Source organism: Astatotilapia calliptera, chromosome 19, assembly GCF_900246225.1.
Source record: "Astatotilapia calliptera chromosome 19, fAstCal1.2, whole genome shotgun sequence".
In the NCBI taxonomy this organism is placed as follows: domain Eukaryota; kingdom Metazoa; phylum Chordata; class Actinopteri; order Cichliformes; family Cichlidae; genus Astatotilapia; species Astatotilapia calliptera.
Genome location: NC_039320.1, coordinates 21,012,318 through 21,020,636, shown reverse-complemented (window position 1 = coordinate 21,020,636; position 8,319 = coordinate 21,012,318). Strand labels below are relative to the sequence as shown.

The window sequence follows — 8,319 nt, the reverse complement described above, 5'->3', positions numbered from 1 at the left end:
AGCTCAAAGTGATATGCGGGACTGCGATCTTTTGGATGTGTGCTGTGATGGTTTACCCAGTTAAATGGACAATTATTTACTCAGGCAAGGAGAAAAATGTTGTTTTTGTAATCTGAATGTTTGTTTGTTTTTTTGTTTAACATTGTGCATGCATTACTTTTTCTTCAGAAAGGGATATTTAGCCATAACATGTTTATTTCCTAGAGGTGATACTGAAAGGCTGTCAGTCTGACTCTGCTTGGTGTAGTGAAGTCTGAGCATTCTTTGACCGTTTCTCCAGTTGGAACATAACTCCTGGCTTTGGCTAAGAGAAAGTAGCATGCAGAAGACAGCTGGCATGGATGAAAGGCTAAAGATAACAAGCAAGTCGCCTGAAATGTGATTCATGCAACACTCCTGAAGTTAAAGAATGAAAATACACTGTTAGAAGAAAAGTCACCTTTTTATTGTCTTGGGCTTTGTTCCATGTTTCGTCAGACTCTGACAGAGGAGTGAATAACAGGAGACATTACCTCATACCTCAAACAAGTTTTGTTTTACCAACCGTCCATGAACCCGTATCTGTTTAGATGTCACATTTTGAAAAATATAATTATAAAACTATAATTGCAAATAATTACATTTAAGGCCATATTTGAGCTTTTGTTTGTGCTAAATTTCAATGAAGTTAAAATTCAATGGCAAGTAAGGGTGTGGTTGTTCTTCAAAACCAGTGATCCAGTATAGCTTTCTCTTGACATCCTGTTGACATTCGTAGCATGACAGGATATGAGGCTCAAATTTCAAATGTGTCATTCTACTGCTCATCCTCTAATTGATATCTATTAGACACAATTTCAGATTTAATGCCATAATAACCCTGCTTCATAATTGAATAGCATTCCCACCTTTATTTTATATTGCACATGTGATAAACACAAGCTGAGATAATGAAACAAATATGCAAAAGAGACGGCAACAGTTTAACAGTGTTTATACTATTAACATAATATTTGCATGGTTAGATTTTCCACTTCACTTGTGGGCATGGTTATGTAGTTGGAGTGCTCTGTGCTGTGGCATGATGCAGATTTACTGCTACCAACTTGGATTGTTTCAGTGATGAACTTAAAGTTCAAAGAGGGATTTTTTTTCTTTGCATTATATTAAAGTATTGTGCTTCTATTCCCATTGCATCAAAAAGAAACTCTGCATGGCTATATGTAAGGGTTTTAACCTCCTAAGACCTGAACTCTTTCATGGCATGCATTTTTAATTTCTCTTTGGGCTGATTGGGACCTGATGATTGTAAAAAAAAAAAAAAAAAAAGAATTATGTGATTTTTTTTTTTTTTACCTGATTTTCATTTCTAAGAAAAATGAGATCCACATATGAGGACATTCGCTTTAAATTTTGATAGAACAGTAGCAATATGTACTCGCAAGTGGATATTGGGCCCTTGTAGAGAAAAAAAACGTAGTATTGTGGTCTAGACAACCCTAAAATGTGATGTCCTAAAATGTATGTGGACGCCAGGTCCTAGGAGCTTAAATTTACAGTTTAAATACAATTAACAATGCTTTAAGTAGTTTATTTACGGTTTAAAATCACAGATCACTGCTGGACACTGAAATGCATACCTCTTTTTCACAGCACTTTTAATGTAACACTCAATATTAATCACTTGTAGACAATAAATTAATAAAACGCTCCAGACTTTTGTTGTCCCCTGTGGTGTGGTTCTTTGTTACTTTTAATGCTTCTTTAAGCTGTCCATCACGAGTCTTACACTTTTTAAAAACAAGTCTGTATCTTCTATACTTCAGGTTCAGTGAGCTGCTAAAAGTAGCTGTTCTCAATCTGTGGCATGAGCCCCCCCTGGTGGGCCAGTGACTACAAGTGAAGATGTGGACAAAAAGTATGGAATTAAAGCTTGAGTAGGAAAAATTAACATTTTGCAGATTTATAAGCGGTCTGCAGTTACTTTATATCTGTGCAATGTCAAATTCTATTAGAAACCACCAAAACATTTTAAATAAAATGCACTTCCTAAATTTTGCAACAGTTAAATGTCTGTGTTCCACTACATGGGACATTTAGAGCAGATCTGGCCACAAATCAGAGATGGCATGAGTTTTATACACTGGATAGCAGCAACTCCAACAAGCCTTTATTTGGTAAGCAGGAACCAGCTCTCTATGCAAGATATGTGGTTAGTGGGCTGTCCATGCCTGCTTTGTCTCAAGAGTGCACATTGCAATATCCAGAGGTGGGAAGTAACGAAGAACAAAATATTTCATTACTGTACTTAAATTTTTCAGGAGGCTGTACTTCACTTGAGTATTTATTTTTCTGACAGCTTTTTACTCCTTACATTTTTAAACAAATTTCTGTTCTTTCACTTTTTACATGTTCACAACAGGCTCATTACTTTTGGTTTAACAGATTTGAAGGCAGTTATTTTTAGGTCACTGTGGGCCTTCGAACAGGAAAGAGATTAAAGCCTAAACAGTAACACATGAAAGGCAGTCCTGTTCACCTATCAATCAACAGGGTATGTGGCACACAAAGAGATGAAAAGGGGAACGCTGCATGCCATAATCAACGGTTAAAGTGGGCTGGCGTTTTTATTTATTAATTTCTTATATTTATGTTTTGTGGCACAGCACCATGACAACTGCAGGTGTCCACAAGTTGTGGTTGCAGAACTTCAGTATCCAGCTGGCCCTGCAGGGGCCAGTTCAGAGGGAACTGTGGTGAATTCAAAGAAAAGTGCAGTGTGTGACTGCCGTGTGGCTGACCCGTATAGTTCCACTGCAAACCTCACTGTCACTCACACTGAAATCTAAATGGTGCAGTCTACCTATGCCCGGTGTGTACACTCTCACACATCGGGGAGGGGATTCCACCTCACGTGCCTAGCCCCTCAACAAGCGGCCGCACCTCCACTAAAGCAACAAAACAAAGCATAAAACGTTAAACAAATTAATAAAAGAGATAAATAAAACAAACACACCCTAAGATACAGTTCTTTATAAACACAAGATTAAAATATATCAAACAATTCCGAGTAAAAGACTATAAAACCAGGAGTCAGTCAAGGCCAGTCCATAAGATGACAACAGGCCACAACAAGACAGAATAAAAGCGAACAAGACAGAACAAGGGACATGTATGTATATATATATATGTGTGTATGTATATATGTATGTATATATATATATGTGTGTATATATATATATATATATATATATATATATATATATATATATATATATATATATATATATATATATATATATATATATATATATATACATATATATATATAAAACACCCAGCACGCCCCTGCGGGCGGTTTATCCTTCAAGCTCGGGTCCTCTACCAGAGGCCTGGGAGCTTGAGGGTCCTGCGCAGTATCTTAGCTGTTCCCAGGACTGCGCTCTTCTGGACAGAGATCTCCGATGTCGTTCCCGGGATCTGCTGGAGCCACTCGCCTAGCTTGGGAGTCACCGCACCTAGTGCTCCGATTACCACGGGGACCACCGTTACCTTCACCCTCCACATCCTCTCGAGCTCTTCTCTGAGCCCTTGGTATTTCTCCAGCTTCTCGTGTTCCTTCTTCCTGATATTGCTGTCATTCGGAACTGCTACATCGATCACTACGGCCGTCTGCTTCTGTTTGTCTACCACCACTATGTCCGGTTGGTTAGCCAACCACCATTTTGTCCGTCTGTATCTGGAAGTCCCACAGGATCTTAGCTCGGTCATTCTCCACCACCCTTGGGGGCATCTCCCATTTTGACCTCGGGACTTCCAGGTTATACTCGGCACAGATGTTCCTGTACACTATGCCGGCCACTTGGTTATGGCGTTCCATGTATGCCTTGCCTGCTAGCATCTTGCACCCTGCTGTTATGTGCTGAATTGTCTCTGGGGCATCTTTACACAGCCTGCACCTGGGGTCTTGCCTGGTGTGATAGACCCCAGCCTCTATGGATCTTGTGCTCAGAGCTTGTTCTTGTGCTGCCATGATTAGTGCCTCTGTGCTGTCTTTCAGTCCAGCTTTGTCCAGCCACTGGTAGGATTTCTGGATATCAGCCACCTCCTCTATCTGCCGGTGGTACATACCGTGCAGGGGCCTGTCCTTCCATGATGGTTCCTCGTCTCCCTCCTCTTTCTTGGGTTTCTGCTGCCTGAGGTATTCACTGAGCACTTGGTCAGTGAATACCTACATATATATATATATATATATATATATACAGTATTTTGTCCACATCATCCTCTTCATGCATGTTGTCTTACTCCAAGCTGTATAGGCTCGAAAGCCTACTACCAATTAAGCATATTAAGGTGATGTGCATCTCTGTAATGAGAAGGGGTGTGGTCTAATGACATCAACACCCTATATCAGGTGTGCATAATTATTAGGCAACGTCCTTTCCTTTGGCAAAATGGGTCAAAAGAAGGACTTGACAGGCTCAGAAAAGTCAAAAATAGTGAGATATCTTGCAGAGGGATGCAGCAGTCTCAAAATTGCAAAGCTTCTGAAGCGTGATCATCGAACAATCAAGCGTTTCATTCAAAATAGTCAACAGGGTCGCAAGAAGCATGTGGAAAAACCAAGGCGCAAAATAACTGCCCATGAACTGAGAAAAGTCAAGCGTGCAGCTGCCAAGATGCCACTTGCCACCAGTTTGGCCATATTTCAGAGCTGCAACATCACTGGAGTGCCCAAAAGCACAAGGTGTGCAATACTCAGAGACATGGCCAAGGTAAGAAAGGCTGAAAGACGACCACCACTGAACAAGACACACAAGCTGAAACGTCAAGACTGGGCCAAGAAATATCTCAAGACTGATTTTTCTAAGGTTTTATGGACTGATGAAATGAGAGTGAGTCTTGATGGGCCAGATGGATGGGCCCGTGGCTGGATTGGTAAAGGGCAGAGAGCTCCAGTCCGACTCAGACGCCAGCAAGGTGGAGGTGGAGTACTGGTTTGGGCTGGTATCATCAAAGATGAGCTTGTGGGGCCTTTTCGGGTTGAGGATGGAGTCAAGCTCAACTCCCAGTCCTACTGCCAGTTTCTGGAAGACACCTTCTTCAAGCAGTGGTACAGGAAGAAGTCTGCATCCTTCAAGAAAAACATGATTTTCATGCAGGACAATTCTCCATCACACGCGTCCAAGTACTCCACAGCGTGGCTGGCAAGAAAGGGTATAAAAGAAGAAAAACTAATGACATGGCCACCTTGTTCACCTGAGCTCAACCCCATTGAGAACCTGTGGTCCATCATCAAATGTGAGATTTACAAGGAGGGAAAACAGTACACCTCTCTGAACAGTGTCTGGGAGGCTGTGGTTGCTGCTGCACGCAATGTTGATGGTGAACAGATCAAAACACTGACAGAATCCATGGATGGCAGGCTTTTGAGTGTCCTTGCAAAGAAAGGTGGCTATATTGGTCGCTGATTTGTTTTTGTTTTGTTTTTGAATGTCAGAAATGTATATTTGTGAATGTGGAGATGCTATATTGGTTTCACTGGTGAAAATAAATAATTGAAATGGGTATATATTTGTTTTTTGCTAAGTTGCCTAATAATTATGCACAGTAATAGTCACCTGCACACACAGATATCCCCCTAAAACAGCTAAAACTAAAAACAACTTCCAAAAACATTCAGCTTTGATATTAATGAGTTTTTTGGGTTCATTGAGAACATGGTTGTTGTTCAATAATAAAATTATTCCTCAAAAATACAACTTGCATAATAATTCTGCACTCCCCTGTATATATTTAAATACACACACACACACACACACACATATACATATAATTTCCGTTGAATTAATGACAAAATTATTTGCTGAAATGTTTATTTATTTCATTCCGGTGTTCTGGGAATTTCTCCTACCCTGTAAACCATAGGTGTCAAACTCTGGCCCGCGGGCCAAATTTGGCCCACAGCCTACTTACATTTGGCCCGCGAAGCCATACCAAATTACTATCAGAGCTGGCCTGCTGGTATTATACAGCTAATATATACATTGTTTAGTATTAAGCTTTGCTTCTTCCATATTCAGTTTTTCAGCAAAATGTGTTTGAGTCCATAAGAAAAATTCATTCTTATATCTGGAGGAATAAATATATTTCAATAAATATTAACGTTAGCCCGCAACTTTGTTCCAGTTTTGAATTTTGGCCCACTGTGTATTTGAGTTTGACACCCCTGCTGTAAACCGTCCTCGCCGTTGTTCCTGAGCATGTGCGCGCATGCGCACAACGCAAAAAGGGAAGCTAAGCGCATCCGGCTGTGATTTCACGCTACTCCGTTGTCATATTTGCAGGAGAATAGGTAAGTAATAAGTTTTAGTATTTTTTTATTGACGTTGATAATTGATTTTTTAAGCCTTTGTGATTGTTTGTCAATATTAAACTATCTGCTTTCTGAACAAAACTGTCAAATTTGCAGCTTCGGTGAAGTCTGCTGTCAAGTTACTGGACACGTGGTATTTGCACAACACTGTTGAGTCCGCAGCTTCTGTGTTTTAAGGCTGTTTCGGTAATGTCGTTATTTAATAAGTTAAATTATTTGCATTGTTAACTGCACATATTGAAGCTCATAAGAAAATGTTTACTTACATTCCTAGATATGGAGAAGAAGTGGGAAGAGATTTACGCGTTTATTTCTGCGGGCTCCTACCCTTCAGGATATGACAAGGCTCAGAGGCAAAACCTCAGACGATATGCCTCAAAATTCAAACAAAAGGGTCAGTAATTTATTGTTAATACTAACAACTCATATATGTGGTTAAATTAATTCCTAAATATATATTGTTTTACTGCAGATGGAGAACTCTTTGTTGGAACCAGGAGAGTAGTACAAACCATGGATGATGCCAGGAAGATATTTCATGAGTTTCATTCATCTCCAATTGGAGGACACACTGGCACACACAAAACGCTAAATGCAGTGTGTTCCAGATTTTACTGGTTTGGTATGACAGTTGACATTAAAACATGGGTATGTATTAACTGTTTGTACTGTTGTTAAACAGCGTTTAAAATAAGCAAATTTTTTGATATCAGTTAAAAGAGAAACTGTACACTTGCAAAATATAAATAAATATGGTTAATTAGTGATATTACAGTAATAACCTGTAGGCCTGGCAGAGATTTGAAGACGCACACAAAGTATTGTTGCTAAATTGTTTGTTCGTTAGAGAATATGTCATTAAGTGTTTTTGTTTGGTTTTTGTTTGGGTTTTTTTACAAATGAGAATGTTGAACATTTACGTGAACTCCATAAATATTTTTACCTTAAAGATTCAGGAATGTGACCAGTGTCAAAAAGTTGGGAAACCACTGACTGCTGTGCAACCGTTGCAGTGTATTCAGGTAAATATTATGTCCCGTTTACCCATCAAACTATGCTTGTAGCTCATATTCATAACGGCAGGAGGGTTTGCCAACTAATTTTAACCATCAATGTTAATGTGTACATTATACAAATTGTTATTCAAATTATTAATTTGTCCTTGATGGGTGTCTGAAGTGTGAGAACTTATTGGTATAGATCTTACTGGACCTCTTCCTAAAACTTCAAGCGGCTTCCAGTATATACTTACTGCAACTGACTACTTTTCAAAATGGGTTGAAGCTTTCCCATTAAAAACAAAATCTGCATCTGAGGTAGCCCAGCACTTGTGCTCCATTATATATAGACATGGCTGCCCCAAAAGGATTTTGTCAGACCAAGGCAGAGAGTTTGTGAATGAAGTAAGTGTTAAATAATTTTCAGTTACATTTTGTAACTTTACTTCACTGGGGTCAAAGATTTTTTCTTGTGTGCTTGTATAAGAAGTATAACCTTGTCCTTATCTGTTGAAGCTCAACTCTGATCTTTCAAATTATTGCAAATTGAAAGAAGTGTCACAGCAGCATACCATCCACAGACCAATGGTCTAGATGAAAAGACCAATGACAACATAAAAAGGTATGCCTAATTTTTATCTATCAGTTTTTAATAACATTACTTATGTTATTCAAACTTAATTGTTACTTAATAATTTATTAATTTTTTTACTTCTAATTAAACTTTCTGTCTTACTTACTGTCTTTACATATTTCTATGCCTGCATTTAGAGCCCTCCGAAAACTGGTGAATGACCAGCAGAATAACTGGGATCTGTATCTAGATCCCACCCTGTTTTCACTCCGGTCAAAAGTACACACCACAACAAAGTAGTGATGGGATTTCCGGATCTTTTTTAGAGATCCGGCTCTTGAAAGAGCCGGATCTCTAAAAAGATCTCTAAAAAGATCCGGAAATCCGGAAAT

General features: G+C 39.1%; 1 protein-coding gene and 1 long non-coding RNA gene across 3 annotated transcripts in view; both read left to right on the top strand.

Moving 5' to 3' along the window:
* Positions 1-621, top strand: part of LOC113012647 (B2 bradykinin receptor-like) — a 3,550-nt gene extending 2,929 nt beyond the window's left edge. For both annotated transcript variants that reach the window (XM_026152949.1, XM_026152948.1), the window contains one exon: positions 1-621. This exon is cut by the window's left edge and continues 1,025 nt beyond it. The gene's annotated coding sequence lies outside the window, so the exon portion shown is untranslated.
* A 5,567-nt stretch (positions 622-6,188) lies between these two features.
* Positions 6,189-8,228, top strand: LOC113012350 (uncharacterized). The gene is made up of 4 exons (XR_003270687.1): positions 6,189-7,003; positions 7,306-7,758; positions 7,870-7,975; positions 8,125-8,228. It is a non-coding gene; the product is annotated as an uncharacterized LOC113012350 (long non-coding RNA).
* Positions 8,229-8,319: the final 91 nt, after the last annotated feature.